The sequence below is a fragment of the Nematolebias whitei genome, chromosome 2, assembly GCF_014905685.2.
Source record: "Nematolebias whitei isolate Nwh7 chromosome 2, NemWhi1, whole genome shotgun sequence".
NCBI lineage: Eukaryota > Metazoa > Chordata > Actinopteri > Cyprinodontiformes > Rivulidae > Nematolebias > Nematolebias whitei.
In genome coordinates this window covers 13,806,671-13,829,409 of record NC_056499.1, presented here as the reverse complement: position 1 = coordinate 13,829,409, position 22,739 = coordinate 13,806,671, and positions in this window count along the sequence as shown.

Here is a 22,739-nt window from a genome sequence, read left to right as displayed (position 1 = left end):
TATTGTACTGTAGTTGTTGTTGCTGCTGCTGTTGTTGTTATTGTACTCTAGTAGTTGTTGCTGCTGTTGTTGTAATAGTGGTTGTTTTGTACTGTAGTAGTTGTTGCTGCTGCTGTTGTTGTTGTAATAGATTTTGTTATTGTACTGTAGTAGTTGTTGGTGCTGTTGTAATAGTGGTTGTTATTGTACTGTAGTTGTTGTTGCTGTTGTAATAGTTGTTGTCATTGTAGTAATTGTTATCGGAGATATTGTAGCAGTAGTAGTAGTTGTTGTTGTTGTTTTTACTGTTTTTCTTTTTGTTGTTATAGTAGTTTGGAAACAGGATGTATCTACCAGTGATTACCGTATTTCTGCAACCTCACAGCAAGAAGGTCCAGGGTTCAATCCCCGGTTTGGACCTGAGGTCTTTCTGTGTAAAGTTTGCATTTTCTCACGGGTTTTCTCCAGTTACTCTGGTTTCCTCCCTCAGTCCAAAACTTGGACTACCCTGAAGCTGTTAGGTTCATGAATATCTAACCAGGATAATCGCTGTGAAAAATCACATCATGTTGCTGATCTATTTCATGTTGCTATATTCATTTTTTTTTTCTCGCAGTACTCCGGTGAAGTCAGACGTGTCTCTCCCGGTGCTCAGTCACCAACACCCCCCCCCCCCCCTCTCCACACACACACACACACACACACACACACACACACACACACGCCGCTTCCCTGCTTGCACTCTTTTGTCCAGTGAACCCTTACACCTTACAGAGCCTTTTTTTCCTGCATCCCTTCCTAATTCAAAGGATTTGATCAGCTGGTCTCTCAACAAAATTGATCAACTTCTCCCGACAGGAGTCAGTGTAAGGACCCTCGACGGAAGCAAATTGGGCTCATGATGACAACTAGAATTCTGTTGCTTGGCTTGGTGAAATCTGGATTGTCTACAAATTTGTGCGGATGTGTCGAAGCTTGGCAGCACTCAGACTGAATTATGTGGAGCTGTGTCAGGGAGCTGGTGCAGGCTGCTATCAGGACTGGCTAACAGCTAACAAACTTTTCATCCAAACATGTCCGCTGTGTGGAAGTATTTTACACTAAACACCACTAAACAAGACAGCAACGTGCAATGTCTACAGAGCCATAGCGCCACATTAAACCATGTTAAAGTTAGTTTTATGATGGACATTCGAGCTCCGTGGCTTCAACGGGGCACTTCTCTTTGCTCAACCAAAAGTGGAGACTCGACACCGGCCAGCCGCATCCAATCTGCCCATCTCCGAGGAGGGACAGAGGGACAGACTGAGCGCGGCTGCCCCAAATCAGGCTGCCTGCTTCGAATTGAACGAGAAGAAGACGTCGCTGAAACCACGGAGCTCAAATGTTTACAGAGGAGTTGCTAAACTTGATCATAATTAATGACCAACCACTATCAGTTGTAGAAAACAAAGGATTTTGCAGCTTGATACTTGCATTCAAGATATAGTTTACCCTCCAGGAGATATTTATCAGTACAACAGTAGACAATCATAAAATCATAGAATCATAGAATAATAATAGTAGACAATCATAAAAATCATATGATTTGAAAATTATATATATTAAAAACATAAACAGCTACATTATAAACTGATGTAAAATACTAAAAACAGGAACATGTCTGTTGGTTTATGCCATGAACTTAGCAGATGTTTGAAGCCATTTAACATTTAATTTAATTCATTTATTCATTCATTTAAATGAAACAAAATTAAAAAAAAATCCTCAAAAAGAAAACATTGAATGAAAAGAGTGCAGAAAGAAGAAAAAATTCTTCTATCTGCCCCTTATAAAATATAAAACAACTTTAAACAATCACTTAAATTAATCACTTTAATATCCACTTTAAAACTAAGAATAAAAAGAAACATGTTTTGTGTTAGCAGAATTTAATTCTAACTTTAAAACTTATCCAACATTAATAAAACTTACCTCAAGTTGCCTTTTTGGACATGCATACATTATTTGTACAAATTGTACTTGAGAGGAGATTATTACAGCCTCATATAAAATCAATGATGATCATGATATCAGAACTGGATCGTATCGGCCGATACTCAGATCTAGGTATCGGGATCGGAAGTAAAAAAAGTGGATCGGTGCATCCCTACTTTAAACAACATTTTTTATGAATATCTTTGAGAAATGTCTTTCTTCTTGCCACTCTTACATAAAGGCCAGATTTGTGCAGTGTACGACTGATTGTTGTCCTATGGACAGACTCTCCCACCTCAGCTGTAGATCTCTGCAGTTCATCCAGAGTGATCATGGGCCTCTTGGCTGCATCTCTGATCAGTCTTCTCCTTGTTCGAGATGAAAGTTTAGAGGGACGGTCAGGTCTTGGTAGATTTGCAGTGGTCTGATACTCCTTCCATTTCAATATGATTGCTTGCACAGTGCTCCTTGGGATGTTTAAAGCTTGGGAAATCTTTTTGTATCCAAATCGACTTTAAACTTCTCCATAACAGTATCTCGGACCTGCCTGGTGTGTTCCTTGGTCTTCATGATGCTCTCTGCGCTTTGAACAGAACCCTGAGACTATCACAGAGCAGGTGCATTTATACAGAGACTTGATTACACACAGGTGGATTCTATTTATCATCATCAGTCATTTGGGACAACATTGGATCATTCATAGATCCTCACTGAACTTCTGGAGTGAGTTTGCTGCACTGAAAGTAAAGGGGCCGAATAATATTGCACGTCCCACTTTTCAGTTTTTTATTTGTTAAAAAAGTTTGACACATCCAATAAATTTCATTCCACTTCACGATTGTGTCCCACTTGTTGTTGATTCTTCACAAAAAATTAAAATTTTATATCTTTATGTTTGAAGCCTGAAATGTGGCTAAAGGTTGAAAAGTTCAAGGGGGCCGAATACTTTCGCAAGGCACTGTATATAAATACAGTCTATTTACCATTTACAACCCTGTACATTACATTTGTTCTTAAAAATGGCCACCAGCACATTTATTCTCCATTCCTCAGGCATTGTCTCACCCTCAAATATGCCAATGAATATTTGAGACAAAAACCTCACTGCCGTCTCTCCAAAACGTTTCCAAGCCTCCACTGTATGTCATCAGGTCCTACTGCCTTCCCCTTCTTCATTCTTTTCAGAGCTTATGAACTTCAACTTCACTAATCTTTCTCACTTCCTGGTCTATGACCTCTGCTCTTCTTTCTCTTTCATTTTATTCATTCAATAGCTCCTCAAAGTACTCCTTCCATCTTTCCATCACACTGTCTTCACTTGTTAGAACAATATCATTCCTATCTTTAACAAGCCTTACCCCTGCACATCCTTTCCAACCTGATCCCTCTGTCTCACCGATCAGTACAAGTCCTTCAGGTTGACTCTAAAAGAATGACTGTGGGTGCACATCCACTGATTACCTCCTCGGTGTCAGTAAAAGCTGTCCACTGGTTTATGAGATGTGTTAACAAATAGACAAATGAATTATTAACTTGTGCAATTACATTATTGCCCATATTCCAGCGCAGCTGACATTAAAAGGCAAGGTATATGTTAATCAAAAGTAATTTACATAAAGTGCACAACACAGAGATTTTACATCCACAGGGTCAAAGTAAATTGTATTTGTTTACACTTATTGTTGTTCAAAGTGACTCCAAAGGCTTTTCAATTATTGTGTTTTTAGTATTTTTTTCACCCTCTGCTGCTTTTTGGCTTTTTGTCAAATAAATAATGACTCTGCATGTTGTATTTGTATGTGTTCTCTTAAAATGAGGTTGTTAGAGAATAATTGATTTACACACACACGCTGCTACATAAAACCAGCAACTTGAAAAGCAGCATTTGCTTTCTTGTTCTTCTGCCACATCCTCAGTTTGTAACGCTTCTTTTCATCATCTAATAGTCAGTTCCTTCCTCTGAATCCAATAAAACCAAATCAAGCGATAAAACTATGAAACACTTAAAATAAAATTGATGTTTGGGGTGTGTTGCCATCCACAGCCGATCATTTGCTGCCATTTTACTCAATGCCAGCATCCTCCTCAGTCACGCCCAAGAGGTCACATGATCAACAGGACAAAACTAACACATAACAAAAACATACCTAAAGTATGACATGAATAGAAGGATTTTGTGCATTCTGAACTAAATGCAACAGAAAACACGTCTTTAAGAGCATTTAATGTGTTTATTTTTGCACAGCCTGGATGCTGAAGTGATTCAACAGCAGGTCGGATGATTAAAGATGAGTAAAAGTCATGCTGTGATCTTTTTGTTGCTCGCAGTCTCAGTAAACCGCAGGTTTTAATGTCAGCTCATTTAATGTTCCGGGTTAATAGAAATGTTTTTATGAGCAACATTAAACAAACATTCCTTCTGTATGAGTTCACTCGCTGTGTGGAGACCCCTGTAGGAGGGAGCAGCCAAAGGCAGGGAGGAGGATTCACATCGACGGACCAGTTCTAGAACCGTGACCCATTCATTCATGAAGAACCATCTGCTGCTGACTGACAAAACTACAGATGCACATAAACTTGTTGGTACCTTTACAGCTTACTGAAACAAATTTTTATTTATCTTGAACACTGATTCAGGTAAAAACAGCCATCTGAAGTTTATCTGCATGTCCTCAGTCTGTGACAGAGTAAACAAAAATAAATTATTTATTTGTTTGTCAGGCAGATCCGTTGGTCCCCTAAAGACACGATTAATCTTTATGGTCGTGTTTCCAACTGTTTGACCTTCATCAGTATCTCCATCAGACCTTCAACCTGCTTACAGGAACAGATTCTGAGTCGTTTGGGTCGGTTCTGTTTACGGAGCAGAGGAACCAAAGAGCTGTCTGATTATAGATCTCCATGTTGAAGGTGAAGACTACAAGACCGTGTCCAAGCTACTTCAGGTTCCTCTGACCACAGCTGACAAGATTATTCAACAGTAGAAGGTTCACAATGCTGTGGACAACCGCGCAGGACATGGACGCAAGGGGAAATGCGACCCCAGGTTGATCAGACAATGGTGGAAAAGGAGCTAAAGCTGAACTCAGAGGTTTAAAAGTCGTCAAGTTTTGAATTGTTTTTTGAATCGATAAAGCCTCCCGGATGGAAAGTGAAGCGTCTTCAGCTTCAGAATAAAAGTCCAGCTGTTTTATTTTGTTAATCACATTTTGAATCGTGATGATGGAAGAAGACCCAGGAGGCCCCACTGATCATGGACAAAACATACAGAAAGGATGCATTAGAATCTAGCTGTTTTTTGTTACTTTTCAATTTTTTGCCATCCTATTTGTAAAAAATAAAATAAAACTATGACTTTTTTTTATAATTGTTTATTGTTGTCGCTGTTGTCCATTGTTGTCATCATTCTTTGTTGAAAGCAGGTCTCTCTTGTAAATGAGTCCTTGAGGCTCAATGGGATTTACCTGTCTAAATAAAGGTTGAATGAAAATTCACACCAGCCCTGTTTAGTCCACTTTAATCGAACTCTAGTCCGTTTGCCTAGAAAGTCCGGTTCGTTTGGGGAGGTGTGAATGAGCAATCAAACTCTGATGCCGACCAAAAAAAAAACCAAACGCTGGTCTGCCTAAATACCTAGGTCTCAGTTCGGTTTTAGTGAACTCTAGAGCAGTTCGAATGAAGTGTGAATGCAAGCGGACTGGAGACCGATCCAAAAACAGGAAGTGGACTACAGCGCAGGGCGTTCTGTGTAAATACAACCAAAACAAACACACATTTTTCTTACCTCATACGGAGCCGTCTCAGCTGCCTTGTGTGAAAAACAACATTATGGTCTTCTGCCTCATCTTCCGCTCATGCTGAGTCCATTGTTGAAAAATGTTTGTTTGACTCTTGAATCTGTTGGACACCTGGCAGGGTCCAATGCTGACATGTTCCTGTTGTTAGTTTTCTACATTTGTCTTGGAATCTAGCTGTTTTTTGTTTTGTTACCTTTTTCCTTTTAGCCATCCTATTTGTTAAAAAAAACAAAAACAAACAAAAAAAAACTGTAGTATGCTTTTTTATAACTGTTTATTGTTGTTGCTGTTGTCCATTGTCGTCATCTTTCTTTGTTGAAATCAGGTCTCTCTTGTAAATGAGTCCTCGAGGCTCAATGTGATTTACCTGTATAAATAAAGGTTGATTGATTGACACACGAACCACAGATAAAACAGAACTCTTAAAACTGCTAAAATTTGATGCCACTCCATTTTTGTTTTTATTTCCAGAAGAAGAAGTGTCTTCTTCAGAGGTTGTTGTGCTGTTTCCTTCAGTAGTTCTTGATGCAGCGCCACCACAGGCGAGGAGGGGAACAGGTTGACTCGATTGACTCCATGCAGTGTGAATGCAAATCGCACCAGCTGAAATGTAAACAAATGTTTTGAATTTTGGTCCCCAATCGAACCGAGTCTACTGGACTATCAGGTGTGAAAACGACCAAAGTCACCAAAAGTCATGTTGACAAGAAGCGAAGGTTCTGATGAGACCAAACTGGAACCGTTTGGCTTCAGGTCAGTTTTTCATTTTCTTGAATGGTACCAGAACGTAAATGGTTTGGGTTTAATGCTTTGATTCAAAGGCTGTTCTGTTTCATGATTACGTCATTGAATAACAAATGTTTTTAAAACACATTTTATGTTGCACATTAATGGATAAAATGAGTTTTATGCTTGTTATTAAACCAAATCTGTTTTTGGTCCAAATGCCACCAACACACCATATTCTGTGTCGCTCCTCGTGGTGAAACTTTTCCAACAAAAGGTAAACAAGAACGTTGATGCTTTTCCAGCTGGAGAATAGAAAGTGAATTCTTTTTCTTCAGTCTGCTCCATGAACCAGTCGTGTGCGATGATGAGAGAGGCTATTCCTGGAACGGTTAATGGAGTTTGTGGCTCGAATCGCAGACAGAAAATGTCAGTGATGTTTTTTCCTCCATCAGAGAGAAGAACGTCTGAGCGCAGCGTCTTTTGGCCACAAATGGCTCTCAAGGAGCGTGCACGTGTGTCTGGGTCGAGTAGAAAGGTGGAACCGGACTCATTATTTTCAGGTTGAGGAAATGCTGAAGGGCAGGAAGTTAAAGAAAGGCACAATATGGGAGCTGAGTTTAGCTACAGGTCGAACACTCGGCTCATCAAACAGAAGAATAAAGATCTTCAGAGGAGGAGGATCAGTGTCTGAAGGTGACTCACCTGACTTTACCTGCTCTGAATCAATGCCTTCTCATCACACACACAGTCCAACCCCCCACACACACACTGATGAGGGGGGCATGAAGGTACAGCCTTGTTCTCTGATGTCCCTTCAGCTGGTTGTGCATCCTCTGTCAACCAACCTGACATTCAGTCAGCTCTGACCCATCGATCCACAGCAACACAAAGGACAGGGCAATCAGCTTTGTGTGTGTGTGTGTGTGTGGGGGGGGGGGGGGGTAGTGATCCTGAGCTACAGATAGAATCAGGCAACTGAAAGAGAGCTGGTAGCGACACACAGAAAGGTAAACTGGTGGAATGTCTTAGCTAGGTTGCAACTTTACTCGTTTGTTGTGATTTGTTGTGTTGCTGTTGTGTTTTTGTTGTTCTTCATTTGTAATGCGTGTAAACATTAAAGTCAGGATCTGAGCTCAGGGACTGTGTGGAGGAAGCATGCTGCACGTCTTACTGAGGTTTGAAACAACAATTATTCCTCTGTGTTAAAGGGGGACTGTTTACTAATGCTGCACGCTATGAGGGATGAGCCATCGTGGACATTTCTCTTGTCTCCGAGCGAAGAGGGTGAAATGGAAATACCCTCTGTCTATCTCTCTGTCTTTGCATTTTGTCAGCACGAAAACATGAAAAATAAGGGAGCTTCCATTTTGGTTTGTGGCTTCAAGGAGTAAAGGTCCTCATCGAAACATCAATACAAGATGGCTGCCTCCACATGTACACTGGCCCCTCCAAAGATTTGAGTAAACTATGCTTTTTAGTTTTTATTTTGCTTAAAAGTATAGTTTTCTCAAATGAATGGGGTGGCCAAAGATTAATCTATGGGGGCCACGGTCAACATCCCCCCCACCACCTTCCCTCCCCTCTCCAGGATCCGTTACTCTGCACCACCTCGGACAAGAAGCAAAACAGAAACCTCCCTTTGTTCTCCTCCACAGAGTAACTCCTCCCCACTTGAATATATTTCACCAAAAACATTTAGGTTTACTTCCATTCTCTGTTCTATTCCAGTGCAGAAAAACACTCGCCTCCAAAACTGCAAACATTCAGATCCCTCAGTTGTCCCGAGGTCCAGGCTGGTCCACAGAGTCTTGGTGTTTTTAAATCTCACACTGGCTTGTAATATAACATGAACGGTGACATTTTTGCACCATTTTATTTTATTTTTATTTTTTCTTACATGTTTAATATTTATTATTCTTGTTTGTTTTGATGATCTGTTGTGTTTGGTAATATTTTCCTTTTTATTGTTTTGTGTGCAGCACTTTGGTCGACAGCAGCTCTTTATAAATGTGCTGTATAAATAAATAAGATTGGTTTATTTTAATTTAGTTTTTTTGTTTTTCATTAACTTTTTTGTTTGTTGTTTATTAAAACACTTTTGTTCACTGAGTTCTTGGATAATTCTGGATCATGGGTCCTACCAGCCTGAATGCTAGTTTCACTTTATAGGATTTATTTCTTCTGTGTGTGTGCGTGCGTGTGTGTGTTCCTGCAGGACTGACAGCTGTATATTCTGAGTGTCAGTCATTTGACGCCCTGCTGGCACAAAGTGACCCGAACATGGTTCTGGTACCGTCTTCCCTGTCACACTGACACCGTCTGCAAACCTCTCAAGTTTCTGGAAGCAGAGAGAGCGACTGAGCTCTGAAAGACGAACACTGACATCAGAACTCCTTCTGGAGTCAGACACAGGCCTTTGAGTGTTTGGAGAACCACAGCAGCTTACATTTTTTTACGCCTTCATGAAGGCTGGATCAACTTCATTTGGGACAACTTGTCTCTCAGAGTCCTCGCATGCGTCTCAGACCCTGTTGAGCTGTGGTATGACTCCTGCAGGAGATCTCCTCTAGGTTCAAAATTCACACCCAGGCTGAATAATCATTGATGAAAAACAACTTCAAATCTTCCAAACTTCCTTTTTGGAGGCTGCACAGCTGCAGAAAGAAAAGCTCTGCAGAGAGTGGTGAAGGCTGCACATAAGTCTGTTGGAATCAGCCTCCCCACCATCACAGACATCTACACCTCCAGATGCAGGAAGAGGGCCACCTGCATCATGAAGGACCCCACTCACCCAGCACATACACTTTTTGCCCCGCTCCCCTCAGGCAGAAGGTTGAGGAGAATTAAGTGCAGAACCACTAGACTGAGGAACAGCTTCTACCCTGAAGCTGTTAGACTCATGAATCTCTAACCAGAATAATCACTGTGAAAAAAATCATTGTAATGCCACTTTGATTGTTGACATGTGCTGCTGACTATCCATGTTGCTGATCTTATGCTGCTGTGTTCATTCATACTCATCACACAGACTCATGTTCATGCTGCTGTTGTTTGACGTATTGTTTTTGTACTACTAGCGCTTAGTGTGTTTTTAGTTTTAGCATATTTCTTAGTTCATATCTTAGAACTTATAACTGTTTTTATTTTTTTTTTTTTTTTACAATTTATACTTTTGTTGGATGTATCTGGAACCCTGTGTACACAATTTCATTTCAATTCAGTTTATTTATATAGCGCCAAACCACAACCAACCTGTCTCAGGGCACTTTACAGAAACATTCACAAACATAAAAGCCAATTAGTAAAGTTCTCTATCTAAATAATCCAGCAGACAAGTTGAATCTTGGCTTCGTTGCAGTCTCCCATCCTGAGCAAGCACAGTGGCAACAGTGGAAAGGAAAAACTCCCTTTTAAAAGGAAGAAACCTCCAGCAGAACCAGGCTCAGGACAAGCGTCCATCTGCTTTGACCGACTGGTTTGAGAGGACAGGAAGGAGAGACAGACGAACACAGAATGGTAGGTCCAGGTATAAGTCCAGGTGTATCTGAAAGACAAAAAAACACATGTTAAGGATAGAAAAAATAATTACAAATACAAAACAGGTTGAGCAGAGTAAGTAAAGACAGCAGCAGAGTGAAAATTGTGGTCAGTTTGTCCTCCAGCAGTCTAAGCTTATAGCAGCATAACTAAGGGACAGCTCAGGAAACCCAAGCCGACCCCAACTATAGGATTTAGCGATGTATCACATGTGGTGCGAATGACAATAAAGAACCTTGACTTGACTTTCTGACGTGAACTCCAGCAGATGAAATGATAAACCAGGAGTCAGGCCGAGGTGAACAACACAACGTGCACGGCCAAGGATGCAGTTCTGCCAACTTTGCACATAAAAATGAACTGAATTTCAGAAACTGACCACAGAAAAACATGTAGCTGGTTCCAAACCCAGATACTGCAACATAAATGTGTATTTTCTTGCTTTTTGAGCAGTCCGAGCCTTCAGACTTCTTCTCTGATGAACTTCATGAAGCAACATCAGGCCTCAGCTCAGGATCCAGAGGAGATGCTTCACTTCCTTCTGTCCTCTGCTCTGATGCGTCTTTTTTTCATGTGGGAACGCTCCTCTCTCAGCTCCTCCTGACTCGGAGTTTGAACGAGGATGAAATATTAACTCCAGGTCAGCAGAGGAATTCGTCCTGACCATCGCTACGAGCAGCACGTTATGTGCTGGAGATGTTTCCACAGAAAAGGACGAGGCTGAATTAGCATCATAAAGCTCTGCAGGTGTTTCTCCTCTGAGCTCGAGGAGCTGAAGTTGTGTTTAGTACATCAAACTGACAGCTGAAGGTGAGATGGGGAAATTCAGAAGCATTTTGTTTGGTTAACAACATGATGGAGGATGGGGCAGCCTGGGAACCGCTGGTTAACTGTCTGTAATGAGGCTCCCGCACCACTTCATGAATATCTGTTTCTGCTCGTTTTTGACACCAGTTCTGAGACGGAAAGGTGAAATAATTTGTTTTTTAAAGCTGCGGTTAAAATCACATTTAGTGGCTGTTCAGTGACGCAGACGGACTGAACGCTGAGTCAGCAAAATGTTTTCAACCCCTGAGTGAAACTCTGCTGCAGCTCGGCCGTTCATGTTCACGTCAACTGCACTCGTTTCCTCTGCAACCAAATATTTGGGACCCAGAACATCCAGAGGACAGAGCAGAGAACAACGGTGGAACCCGTGCATGTACAAACTCAACATCTGCAGGACAGAGAAGAGAACAACAGTGGAACGTGTGGGTCTAGAACATCAATGCCAGCAGGACAAACGGAGAGAATGATGGTGGAACATGTGGGTCTAGAACCCTCAATGTCTGCAGGACAGAGATGAGAACAAAGGTGGACCATGTAGGTCTAAAACCCTCAGTGTCTGCAGGAGAGAGATGAGAACAAAAGTTGAACATGTAGATCTAGAACCCTCGATGTCTGCAGGACAGAGATGAAAACAAAGGTGGAATATGTAGGTCTAGAACCCTCTATGTCTGCAAGATAGAGAGAACGATGGTTGAACATCTGGGTCTAGAACCCTCTATGTCTGCAGGACAGAGATGAGAACAAAGGTGGAACATGTAAGCCTAGAACCCTCAGTGTCTGCAGGACAGAGAGAACGGTGGTTGAACATGTGGGTCTAGAACCCTCTATGTCTGCAGGACAGAGATGAGAACAAAAGTGGAACATGTATGTCTAGAACCCTCAATGTCTGCAGGACAGAGAGAACAAAGGTGGAACATGTATGTCTAGAACCCTCAATGTCTGCAGGACAGAGAGAACGATGGTGGAACATGTAGGCCTAGAACCCTGTGTCTGCAGGACAGAGAGAACAATGGTTGAACATGTATGTCTAGAACCCTCGATGTCTGCAGGACAGAGAGAATGATGGTGGAACATATAGGTCTAGAACCCTCAGTGTCTGCAGGACAGAGATGAGAACAAAGGTGGAACATGTAAGCCTAGAACCCTCAGTGTCTGCAGGACAGAGAGAACGGTGGTTGAACATGTGGGTCTAGAACCCTTTATGTCTGCAGGACAGAGATGAGAACAAAGGTGGAACATGTAAGTCTAGAACCCTCAGTGTCTGCAGGACAGAGAGAACAATGGTTGAACATGTATGTCTAGAACGCTCGATGTCTGCAGGACAGAGAGAACGATGGTGGAACATGTAGGTCTAGAACCCTCAGTGTCTGCAGGACAAAGAGAACAATGGTTGAACATATATGTCTAGAACCCTCGATGTCTGCAGGACAAAGAGAACATTGGTGGAACATGTATGTCTGGAACCCTCGATGTCTGCAGGACAGAGCGAACGATGATGGAACGTGTGGGTGGATCGCTGAAGGCTGCAGAAACTGCTGAGGAAAATAAAACGTCTCAGGAGTAATTCTTCTGAATCTAAAGGTCTGTAAAAATAAAATAATTTATTCAAAATTCAAATCATCTGCCTGAAGCTGTTTTTTTTTTTTTTTTTTGCAAAAAGAGTAACATTATTTATTTAAATGTTTTATTTTCCTCTCAGGAGCACAAACACAAGACGAACTCTGATGTTTTCTGTCCGGATTCAGTTTTGGGTTTTAATTTGATGCAGCTGCTCAGGAGTGAGTCTCACAGCTTGTACTCAGGAAACACTGCAGCTACTTAAATAACTTGTCTGTTAGCAAAATATCTCAGGCACCAGCAGACAGATTTTAATAAAACTGCCTGGAAGTCATCATTGGACGTTTTGTTATAACTGATTAATTTTTTTAGTTATATTAATTTAAGATGGCTGCCACAGCTAAATGATTATAAGAAAGACATAAATGGCTGTAACTCAATCAGTTTTACAGATGAGCAAAACTTTGGTGTGGTAGTAGCTGAGAGTTTTCCCAAACACAGATTCTGAGTGTTAATAGATCACACTTCGTCATTCTTTAAAACTCTGGCTTGTAAGGTGGCGGGTGATATGCATTCCTACAAAAACTGTTTATGTGATTGGCTTTACTTTTATAATCTGATTTTGTTTGTTTTTGCTGGGTTTTTTTTTGTTGTTGTTGCCATCAAATGTCTCATTTGCTGCCTAAATAAATCTCAAATTATAATTGTAATTTTAGAGAATGAACTCTTTTTATCATTCTGCCAGGTGTACACCGTCCAGCAGCCGAAACTGTGTCATTTCAGCTGTTTTTATCAGAAAGTTTTCCCTCAAAGTACAGTTTGAATCTACGATCTCTCATCAGTTAAATCAAATCATTCCACTCAGAGAAACATGCTGCGAAACTTTTCCAATAAAAGTTTTATGGTGAAAGATGAGTTCAATAAAAGTCATAAGACGAGAACATTTCTCATTAAAAAGTCATATTTCTGATCCATCAGCCGCCTTGAAGCAGGAGGTTTTTATTAGCCTGTTAGCATGCTAATTAAAGAAAATAAAGACGGTGCTCAGCGTTGACTCGTCAGGAAATGGGTTTGAAATACTTTTAAAAGATATTAAACATTCTTATGAATCATTTCTCACTTGAAATAAATATGGTAAATTTTCACAGGTCGAGAGCAAAAAATTAAAATATGTTTGCAGACCTAACATCCTGTATGAATAAAGATAATTACAGTTTATTCTCTGGGGATTTTTATTGTATTTCACCAAAAGATCTGCACAACAATATAAGTGCCTTTTTTCTGTTAGCTAAATATCTGATGATCCAGATGATGGATCTTAAATATAATTTTTAATAAACATTAGATTGTTTGTCTAAAGCTGATTAACTTCAACCCAAGTCAAAATGACCGCCTGAGATAATCAACTTCAAAAAACACCAAAATGTCTTTAACTCAGTCACAGTTAAAGATGCTGAGCTGAAGTTCGGTGTGGTGGTAGCTGAGTGTTATTCCCAGAGACTCTGAGAGCTAATAGATTGTGAACACAGTATTATTTTTTTAATTCAGCCAGAAAAGCTAAAACATCTCAAAGGAATATATTTATATTTTCTTTTGTACTTTTTTTTTTTTTTTTTTACTCTAGCAACCCTTCAGCTTTTCAATGATTTGGGTACCAAACGTTTGGCTCGTTCAGGACATTACGGCTGTGATTTTTGGTTTTTACAACTCCTATATATTTTATTTATTTATTTTTATATATTTTTAAATCTTAAAAACTGTAATGTTTGAAATATATACTTTAGTATGTTTCAGTTTTAGCTTATATCAACTGTTTTTAGCTACAGTTCTGATCCTTTTAGCCTTTAGTCACATTTTTCTTAATTTGAGCTTTTAGCTACTGCTCTGCTAATTTTAACATTTAGCTACAGTTCAGAAAATGTTAGCTTTCAGCCACGTTTTTCTAATTTTATCTTTTAACTACTGTTTTGTTTGTTTTGGCTTTTAGCTACTATTCTGATAAATGTAGATTGCAGCAACTGTTTAGATAAGTTGAGCTTTTAGCTACATTTCTGCTAGTTTAAACTTTTTCTTTTTGGCTCATTTTAGGTTTTGTTCTGAGCATTTTAATTTTAACGCTCGAGTTTTAATGTCCTCTAAAGTTTCTCCTCAGCATCAGTGCAGCGTCGTGAAAAAGTTATTTTTTAAAGTAAAACCTGTTTTTTGTGAAGTCAGATAAAGTCTGAGCTGCAACAGCCTATTTTTCCCTTCCTGTTCATCGGCAGCGTTTAAAGCAAAGCTTCCTGTTTGATGGATGGTTCTGGTGCCGAGGGAGAAGGCTAACGGTAACACTCGGCTCCAGGTGTTGAGTTCAGGGCGCAGGTTTTGGTCGTGTACATGCCACAGGTCCGTGTGGACCTCTCTGCGTGTGTTTCTTTGTGTTAGCGGTGGACAGAAAGACAAAGCGGGGCAGATTACCGGAGCGTCCCGGGGCGAGGCTCCGTTGTTCCCCCTCATCAAGCACGCTGGCAGAGCTTTAGCCCAGTAATGACTACCGTGGGCCCCGAGCTCATCCACAGCTTCCTCTCACTCATTGCTCATCCTTACAGGCCAGGTGGAACGGTGCAGCCAGCGGGGCAGGGGAAGCAATACATATGGAGATAACGCTTGTCGTGACGGGGGGAGGGGGGGACAGAGGACAAGGGGTTTCCAGAGGAAGAGCTGCTGTGGAGAAACTGAAGCGATTCTTCAGAGAGGACCGTCAGGATCTTTGGTTTGTTCGGGTTGTTGGAGGTTCTGTGTTTAATTTTACTTCGGTCCCTCTGTGACATCACTCACCTTCCCTGCTCCACTCTGTCAGCCGGCCACGCCCACTCTGGCCTGTTCCCAGTCAGCACTCAGCTCAGGTGCCTCCACTTCCTCATCAGCAGCTGAATTTTGTCTTATATAAGTGGTAACTGGTTTCTGGTCTTCTCCATTCTTCTACGCTGGGGGTGAATTTCCACTGGGTTTTGTTTTCCCGCTCTGTGGGCGGGATCGTCAAGACCAAGTGGGCAGTTTCTTGAAGTTCGAGCTAAATCCTCCGATCCGCCAATAAAGGCAGAAAGTTCTGGACCTCGTCATTGGTCCACAGCACTGTTTGGAGCTTCCATCCTGAAATAGAAGCTCGAAAAGAAAAACAACAATCGGAGAGGAAGTGGCGCTTCACATGCAGTTAGCGGTCGTTGCTGGCATGACATGTCCACACCCCTTCAGATACTTACCTGTAGGGATGAAAAAATGCACAATATCAGATTTTTGGACGATATATCGGCTATCGCCCAAAAATCTAATATCGTGCATTTTTTCATTCAACCTTTATTAACTGGCCTAAATAAAGGTTAAATGAAAAAAATGCACAATATTGGATTTATGGGCGATATCCAATACGCCAATATGCTAAAACTTATTTGGCTGATACCAATACCGCTATTTTCCCCTAGACCTACTTACAGATACACAGCTTTCTCTGCTGTGGATTTGAAATACTAGATTATTCTACATGGTCTTTGTCAGTTTGGCTGCTACAAAATGCAGATGCCAAAAAGGGAGCTGAAAATTATGTAACGCCTCGACTTGGATTATGTTTAATGTCAAATTTATTCATGACATTTACTCTCTTTAACATAATGACAACACTTGAACAGTGCAAATTTATAAATTTTCACAAATGTAACCTGTTCACAAGCTACAAGTGAAAAGTGCATAAGTACTGTAGTAGTGCATTAATAGATATACCTGACAGTTCCTTAAATTAAAAATTAACGTAAAACAGAAGCCTTTCATATCGGTGAGTTATTATGATGTCCGATATTTAACTTTATCACTAATATCAGCTGATACCGATACCAAGCCGATAGTATAGTGCGTCCCTGCTTACCTGTATACTGACCTGGTACTCTCACGATACAATGGAGGAGGGGGGTGGCTGATGCTGTGGAGGCAGGGAGGAGGAGGAGACGCAAAATAAATTTGAAGCTGAGTTTCTGTAAATCCATTAAGACTTTCTCTGTACGTCCATAAAAGTGAAAAATGGAGAAAAAAATCAGTGTAATTCACGGAAAATCCATAAGACCTGAGCTGTATGAGCTGGGGGGTCGGCCAGTGACGGCACTCCACCGGTCAGTCAATGGATGCTGCCTGGTTACATCAGAATCGTCACCTCGGAGTAGTCTGCATGGAACCACGATCAAGGTGGTCCCATAACGTGGGCTGTGTGGGGGTGGTACCAAATTTCCATACAGTTTTAATAGTTTCTTCTTTTAAAATAAATATTTGTGTCTGATCTGATCAAGACGTGTTCATTGTTCTACAGCTTCACTCTCTCTCTCTCTCTTTAGCCGTTTGGGGTTTTAGTGAGAGGTATGTTCTGTGAAGTTTACTCGTCCTTTTGAACGATGCACTGTCTCTCACTGCAGCAGCTTTTCATTGCATCATGCTGTAAAGCAGAAAGATGAATAAAGTGTTCTGGTTCTGACTCTGGTTTCGTGGCACGGTCCGGTGTTCCTCCTCTGTGAGTGGAGGATTCCTCAGGTCCTCTTGTTTGTCTGTGTTCTGGGTCCAATCCTGCACACACACACACCATCAACATGATCATTCAATGGCCTGGAGTGGTGTGGTAGTCACTGAGAGTCATTCATAACATTCACTTAGAGCATGATGCAAGATGGCCACCACTGCCACCCCTTAAAAAAAAAAAAAAAAAAAAGTAAAATTCAGTTTATTTGAAAGATTTTCTTATAAACTTCGATGTGGTAGTAGCTGAGGGTCATTCATGACCTACGCTGAAAGGACAAGTCCATCAATTGTCAAGAAAAGATGATGGAAGTCTAAACCCGGCAGAGAGGCAGCGGGTGATATGCATTCCTCCAAACAATACTGGGTCTTTAATTTAAAAACTGATGCTATCAGTATCTCCTCATGGGAGAAAAACAACTCTGTTAAAGCTGGTCAGAGTGAGAACCTGTCTCAGGTGAGATGTTTACTAATCAAACCGGAAACAGACCTCAGCCCTTCTCTTGGTCTCTGCTTCCCCCTGCTGGGAGAAACAACCTCTGACTCCAGCACAAACAGCCGCTTCTTTAAAACTGACCCGATTTAAAAAACACCATAAAAAAAATAAAAAAAAAATGATTCTAAATTACATGAAACATTCATGACAGAAACAGATTAAAGATGATGATTCCTGAAGATGATGATTCCTGAAGATGATGATTCCTGAAGATGATGATTCCTGAAGATGATGATTTCTGAAGATGGTGTTGCAGGTTGAAAAACTGTAAAACATGTACTTGTAACACCTCACTCCTTCAGATCTGAAGCATGCTGAGAGATTTCATGAACCACCCCCCAACACACACACACACACACACACACACACACCACTGCTGTCAGGGGAAATGATCTGAGTGAGTCTTTTCAGATGATCTGTCACCAATCACCAGGAGTCGGTCAGAATGAAGGAGGTGATAATAGGAGGAGTCTGACTCCGAGCTGCTCCTTGCTCCTGCTCCACTGACCTCTTTCATGGTTCCACACACTCATCAGGGTTCTGGGCCAGATTTGTCCTGGTTGAGGGTCTGAGCGTCCTCGGATCTGATCTTCTGACTGTATGTAAAAGCAGTGATTATCAGAAAACCCAGATGAACACATGAGATGTAGAAACAAACAAAAAACAAAGGAATGAGTTTAAATAAAAATCAGGTCATCTTGAATCTGGAGTCAACAACACATTTGTTTCAAGATGTTCAGATCAACTTTCACTCTGAGAATCTTCTCATGACAGTATGTGAGTGTCCAGGACCCAAGGAGACCAGGTGGAGGTCTTGGAAGACCCAAGGAGACCAGGTGGAGGTCTTGGAAGACCCAAGGAGACCAGTTGGAGGTGTTGTGTAGGACCTGAGGAGACCAGTTGGAGGTGTTGTGGAAATGTTCCGTTCTGGTCAGAGTCAGAGAATCTTTATTTGTCATTCGCATCACCTGTGATACATGAGGTGGAATGAAATTGTGTACACGGGGTTCCAGTTACATCCAACAATAGCAAAAATATAAAGTGTAAAAAAAACAGTAAATAAGGAACTAAGATATAAACTAATATATACACTAAACAAGCGCCCAACACACAACACAAAACTGATTCTTCCCCAACAGCTTACTCCAAAGTGGAACAAACCAGTTATGTTGGTGCTAAGATGGTCTCTTTGGCACGCCCCCTCCTCCGGTGCCGGCCCTCTCCCTCGTTGATAGTCATGTCAAACTGGTTCAAAACCAACAAAGTCCATGCTCAATAATCCAGGTATACAAGCCAACAATTTTCAGTCAGGTCATTTGGACGGAGGGAAGAATCAGTTGTGTGTTGTGTGTTTCCTTGACTGATGAAGCCTTCTGGATGGAAGGTGAAACGTTTCAGCACAAAAAAAAAGAAAAGGTCCAGATGACCTGACTGAAAATTGTTGGAAAATAAATGCAGTTTTAAAACCAGTGCATGGTGCTGATGTTTCAGAAATTATTTGAGGTCTTTGTGGAAATGCTTAAACCTTTAAGATCCTTTTAAACGGATCAATGTGATTGTCCGGAAACAGAAAGCGGAATAATTCAGCTGTGGGAGGCCGCGTGAGCAGAGTACACCCCGGGGAGCGGCCGACGACCCGTGGGGTGAAAATATTCCCTCTGGCTCGATGAGCTGCTGCCCTCCTGTGGTTCAGCCATCTGCCTGCAGCACACACACACACACACACACACACACACACGTGTTTTCATATTGCGTGTGTGCACACTAAGGACGCAGACACACACTGACACACGAAGACTCACACGTTCAGTAAATTAATCTTTGTTGAACGAAGCGCACAGTGGTTTACAGTTGTGTGTGTGCGCGCGCGCGTTCGTGCGTGTGTGTCGTCTGAGCTCACAAACCAAAGCATCAACCAACATCGCCATCTTTTGGCTGATGCTCTTTAATACAACAACAAACAAAACATTTTTCAAACACACTTTTTTAACTGTGAAATTTCATCAAATATTCCATATCAATCAACCTTTATAGGTAAATCCCATTGAGCCTCGAGGACTCATTTACAAGAGAGACCTGATTTCAACAAAGAAAGATGACAACAATGGACAACAGCAACAACAATAAGCAGTTATAAAAACTCATACTACAGTTTTTTTTTTTTTGTTTGTTTGTTTTTTTTTAACAAATAGGATGGCTAAAAGGAAAAAGGTAACAAAAAAAAACAAAAAAAAAAACTACTAGATTCCGAGACAAATGTATAAAACTACAAACAGGAACATGTCTGCATTGGTCCCTGCCAGGAGTCCAACAGATTCTTAAAGCCACTTAGAGAGGTCAAGGTCGAGAGCTTCAAATATTTTTGTAAGATATTCCAGGAAACAGGAGCGGAGTAGGATAAGGCCCTTTTGCCTAGTTCAGTCCTCACTGAGGGAACACTGCAGGTAATAATGCCCTGAGAGCGCACTCCGTAGCTGCACTCACGCAGAGACATGTAGGAGGAGATGTATGAAGGCAGCAGACCAAGAAGTGATTTAAAGATGAAAATGTACCAGTGAGAGAGTCTGCGTGAAGTTAATGATGTCCAGTTAACCAGTGAATACAGGGTGCAGTGGTGGGTACGATAAGCACAGCCAGTTATGAATCTTAGTGCACCATGATAGACAGCATCCAACATCTGCAGGGTTCTTGTAGGAGCATTCATGTAAATAATATCACCAAAATCAATTGAGGGAAGGAAAGTCACAGATACAAGGCGTTTTCTAGCATTCAGGGTTAGACAGGATCTGTTTCTGAAAAAGAAACCCAGTTTAATTTTCAGTTTCTTTACCAAGTTTTCCACATGGAGCTTAAAAGAGAGATGTGAGTCGACCAAGATACCCAAATATTTATAGGAATCAACAAACTCAATGGGGACACCATTTGAGGATAAAATCGGAGGAAGAACTGCTGGGACCAACTTCCTATTTGAAAAAAGCATCCCTTTGGTTTTTTCGGCATTTAGGACAAGTTTGAGGTGAAACAAATCAGTCTGGATGTAGTTAAATGCAGATTTCAGAAGCTGGAAAGCCTTAGCAACTGTTTTAGCTCGACAATAAACAACTGTGTCATCAGCATAGAAATGTATGGATGCATTAGGGATGTTTTTACCTACATTATGTATGTAGATTGTAAAGAGGGTGGGTCCTAAGACTGAGCCTTGTGGTACGCCATTGTTGACTGTTAAATAACTGGAGGAAGTACCATTATGTTGAACACATTGCCTCCGGTCTGAGAGATAGTTAGAGAACCAACCAATGGTGTGTTCTGAGAAACCGATTTCTGAGAGTTTATGACACAAGATGTTATGATCCACAGTGTCAAAAGCTTTAGACAGGTCTAAGAAAAGTGCAGCACAATAATCCTTAGCATCCAGTGCTTCAACAACGTCATTAAGAACCTTCAGTGAAGCAGTGGTTGTGCTGTGTTGTTTCCTGAAACCAGATTGATGTGGAGGTAAGATGTTAAATGAGTCCAGGTAATTTTTGATTTGAGAGTTTATCAGTTTTTCTAGAACCTTGGCTAAAATGCAGAGTTTAGAGATTGGTCGATAGTTGTTCAGTGAGGTGGGGTCACCTCCCTTCAGCAAAGGAAGAACAAAGGCTGTTTTCCAAGTGTCTGGGATGGAGTTTTGTCTTATGGAGAGATTGAAGATGTGGGTCACAGGGACTGTGATGATATGAGCAGCCAGCCTTAAGAAATAAGGTGGAAGTTCATCTGGACCTGCAGATTTTTTAGGATCAAGATCTTTTAACAGTTTATTGACAATTATTAATAATAATATTATTATTAATAATAATTAATAATAATTATAATGGGCAGAACGGTGGCACAAATGATAAGCTGCTGCCTCTCAGTGAGCAGGTTGATCTGGTTCAAATCCCAGTCTGGGGCCTTTCTGGGTGGAATTTGCATGTTCAATCCGTGCACATATTATTATTATTGTTATTATTATTATTATTATTATTATTATTATTATTATTATTATTATTATTATTATTATTATTATCCATCCATTATAAAGTCCATGCTCAATAATCCAGGTATAAAATCCAACATGTTGTTTTCAACCAGTTTGACAAGACTGTCAACAAGGAAGAGAGCTGGCAATGGAGGAGGGGTGTACCAAAGAGAACATCTTATCACAAGCAGAACTGGTTTGTTCCACTTTGGAATAAGCTGTTGGGGGAAGAATCAGTTTTGTTGTGTGTTTCCTTGACTGATGAAGCCTTCCGGATCAAAGGCGAAACGTTTCAGCACAAAAAAAAAAAAAAGAAACTGTCCAGATGACCTGACTGAAAAATGTTGGATCCATCCATTATCTTTACCTGCTTCTCCCTTTTCGGGTCTTGGTGGTCACTGGGATCCAGCTGTCACTGTGCGAGAGGCGGGGGATACCCTGGACATGTCTCCAGTCCATCACAGAGACACATGGAGACAAACATTCTGGACAATTTAGAGTTACCAATCAGCCTAACATGCATGTTTTTAGTCTGTGGGCGGAAACAGAAGTACCCGGAGAAAACCCACGTGTGCATGGATTGAACATGCAAATTCCACCCAGAAAGGCCCCAGACTGGGATTTGAACCAGATCAACCTGCTCACTGAGAGGCAGCAGCTTATCATTTGTGCCACCGTTCTGCCCATTATTATTATTATTATTTATTATTATTATTAATAATAATAATATTATTAGTAATTGATACTAATATTATTATTAAAGGGACAGGATTATGTAGAGGTAGGGCAGCCGACTTGGGACCAGAGTCGCTGGTTCAACTCTCCGCCATGCCCACATGTCGTGGTGTCTCTGAGCAAGACACCCAATCCCCAATTGCTCCCCGGGTGCTTACATAGCTGCCCACTGCTCCACCTGGGTGTATCTCAGTTATGATGGGTTAAATGCAGAGAACTAATTTCATCATTGTCTGGGAACATGAAGTGATGACAACACATAGCACTTTATTTATTAGGCCCGAGCAGCAAAGCGCTGCGAAGGCCTATTGTAATTGTGTCGTTTCTTATTATTCTTCTTCTTATTCTTTTCCAAGTTTAAGCGCTTATTTGGAGGGGTTAGCATATTTGAAACCTAGCCAAACTTTACCCAAAATTGTCCCCCGCGAGAAATAGTAGTATGATAATGGAACCAAAAGTGGGCGTGGCCAAACTGCTCTACAGCGCCCCCTAACGTGAGATATGACAACTGGTAAGTCCTAGAGAGCTGAAATTTGGTACATATGTAGAACCCACCGAATCATGAAAAAAA